Raw genomic sequence first — 3,311 nt, 5'->3', positions numbered from 1 at the left:
GGCGAAACGTCAGGAAAGAAAATTCCAAGACCACGGTTACACAGCCCGGATAACCTACAAGAACCATTATTTATTTAGTTTCCCTTTGCTACAATATTTTATTTACAACTCTTTCACAGTCTTTGTAAAATCAATCTTTGCTGCCTGTCTGAAATGGGCACAGCTTTAAGGGCAGTGGTTAGCTTTGCTGCCATTCTGCCTTTCACGTGTCGTGGATACTTTTCTTAATTTCTGGAATGTTTTTGTGCTGCTATCATCTTAACGACGGTGTGTCAATGTAGGCCAGTATAAGCATCAGATGTTTCTGGACTGTAACACTTCAGACTGTGGGTAGCAGATTCATTTTTTCAGTGCTTCCTTATCCTAACATGAGAAAACATATTGTGTATACAAAATTTCAAGAAGCAAGGTTCTAAGTAGCGTTCTTTCTGGCATGATGATAATGTAGTAGGAAAGGAATATGGGTCGAGGCTTGTACCTTTTCTTTTTGCTGTCAAGTCACAGCTGACTTACAGCGACCCTATAAGGATTTCAAGGCAAGAGACCTTTGGAGTAAGAGTTGTTCGACAGTGGAATCAGCTACCTGGGGAGGTGGTGAGCTCCCCCTCACGGGCAGTCTTTAAGCAGAGGCTGGACAAGCACTTGTCAGGGATGCTCTAGGCTGATCCTGCATTGAGCGGGGGGTTGGACTAGATGGCCTGTATGACCCCTTCCAACTCTATGATTCTATGTGGTTTGCATTTGCCTGGCTCTGCGTCATGACTGGTATTCCTTGGAGGTCTGCCACCCAAAAGCTAGCAAGGGTCAGGGCTGAGACTGTGACTGGCCCAAGGTCACCCAGCAAGCTTCCATGGCACACGTGAGGATTTGAACTTGAGTTTCCCAGATCCTAGTGTAGTGGTTCTTAACCACTACATCATGCTGGCTTTCTTGTACTGGGTATACACACACAAAAGATAAAAAGCTTTCTTCAAGGCCCCACCTCCTTTTTCTTTTTGGTTATGTTTGTTATCCCACCCTTTTTTCTTTTTTTGGCTTATTAGGATTTCCTGCTTAATTTGGTGGTAGGTCTAGGTATGAATGATGACTGAATGTTAAACGGCTTGGGAGAAAACTTAAGTTTTTAATAGGGAGAAACTTTTCTGAATGCTTTGAAATGGCAAGGCATGTTAAAAGGGGAGGCTGGGGGTTAAATGAGGGATGGAAACAAAGGTATTTAAAACTAGTTTTATTGGTTACATGCATACTAAAATTAATAATACATTATCAGTGAAATAGAACATTTTCCAAGGGTCCGATTCAGTATAAGGAAGCTTCATGTGTTAATGTGTACTGTAGGACAAGATGTCTCCCGCCTATGGGGTTGAAGTTCTCTGCCGTGTGAGCTAGCTGGCTGACTTTTGCCTGCCGTTAACTTTTGTTCGGTGTGTCTTGAGGTGGGTGGCAAAGGGAGACAGGAAGAGGCACCTTTTGAAGCGCAGAGGAAATAGAAGCCCGGCGGCGGCGGCTGGATTAGTAACCTGCTTAAGCGCGGCAGAAACGGAAGCCTTTGTTCTGACTGGAGGTTTTGCAGCCGTGGGGGACTTGGACTCTACCACTTGAGTGGGATCCAGAAGATGGCTACCGCCCCCAGAGAGATTTCGCCAGAGTTGCGTGGTAAGCAAAGGCCTCTTTATGGCTCTTCGTGTAACCAGCAAAAAGAACAGGAAAGTGTTACTTCAAGGGATTACTTGCATTCTTGACCCTTCGCTGCTTAAACTCTTAATAGGACAGATGTGATCCATGCTCCATCAGACTCCATTTCTTTAAGAAAGTCCTTGATAGTGAGGTGACCCGATAGGGCCAGCTGAAGCACCTCAAAACCCTTATCAGAAATACTGAGTGGCTTCTGTCGTGGGTGGCCAGCAGCTTTTTCTCTATGATCATGAGGACTAGTGCCCACCTTTTTTGGGGGGAAAGGGCATGCATTCCATTGAATCTGCATGTTGTCTCTTCTGGCCTTCCTCTTACGAGCTTCCATCTGCAGAAGCGGAGACCAGAAAGCCTCCGACAACCCCAGGGGTGACTTTGAAATCCCGCTGCAGTCTGAGTCGCACAGAAAATCTTGTGCTGCTATCTAATAGCTAATAAGCCTGGAAAGTTGTGGGTGTTTAATGAGCAATAACAGCCCAGCATACCAATTTTCTCTTGACTGGCACTGGTTGGTATTGCCTTTTTAAATCTGAGCTAACAGAACCCAGTATCATTTTGCAGGAATGTGTGTTAAACCACACCATAGTTTCAGAAACTTTGGAAAATACTGGTAATTGAAATGACCTTATAACTTAGGAAATGATGAGAGGGAGGGCATCTTGGCCATCTTCTGGGCATAGGGTTGCCAGGTCCTTCTTTGCCACTGGCGGGAGATTTTTGGGTGCAGCCTGAGGAGGGCAGGGTTTGGGGAGGGGAGGGACTTCAATGCCATAGAGTTCAATGGCCAAAGCGGCCATTTTTCTCCAGGTGATCTGATCTCTATTGGCTGGAGATCAGTTGAATTAGCAGGAGATCTCCTGCTACTACCTGGCAGTTGGCAACCCTATCTGGGCATGGAGTAAGGGTCACTGGGGGGTGGGGAGGAGGTAGTTTTGAATTTCCTGCACTGTGCAGGGGGTTGGACTAGATGACCCCTGTGGTCCCTTCCAACTCTATGATTATATGAAATAAAGAGGAGTTATATGGCTCTTCAAAAAAGGTAACAAATTTAAATCATGTATACTGTACCTTTCTCCCCAATGGATACTCAAAAAGTGGCTTACATTGTTCTCTCTCCTCCATTTGTATCCTGACAACAACCTTGTGAGGTAAGTTAGGCTGAGAAAGAATGGCCCTGGGCCACCCAGTGAGCTTCCATGGCATGTGGGATGGTGCTTTCACAGAGTACAGTCCATTTTGTCAGATGCATGTAGTGGTTCCTCAATAAGCCAACACTTTGTTTAGATATTTATTTCCTGCTTTTCTTCCCAACGTGGACCCAAAGTAGCAGCATCATACTGCCTCCATTTTAACCCTCACGACAAACCACCCTGTGAGGCAGGTCAGGCTGAGTACGTGAGTGGCCTGAGGTCACCCGGCAAGCTTCCATCGGCAGAGTGGGGATTTGAACCTGGTTCTCGCAGATCCTAATTGACACCCTATTGCTGCCTCCCATGTGTACAAATTTCAAGAAAAGCTGTAAATGCCATAAAATGCAGGAAGTACCAGCTGAGATGTTTTTATGTAAAATTCCAGCATGAAATGCTGCTGAATTGGCTTCTGGGGTTCATCTCCCGAGG

The sequence above is a fragment of the Euleptes europaea genome, chromosome 17 (genome assembly GCF_029931775.1).
Source record: "Euleptes europaea isolate rEulEur1 chromosome 17, rEulEur1.hap1, whole genome shotgun sequence".
NCBI classification, from domain to species: domain Eukaryota; kingdom Metazoa; phylum Chordata; class Lepidosauria; order Squamata; family Sphaerodactylidae; genus Euleptes; species Euleptes europaea.
The sequence above is the reverse complement of the archived record's forward strand: the minus strand, read 5'-3'. Positions refer to the sequence as shown.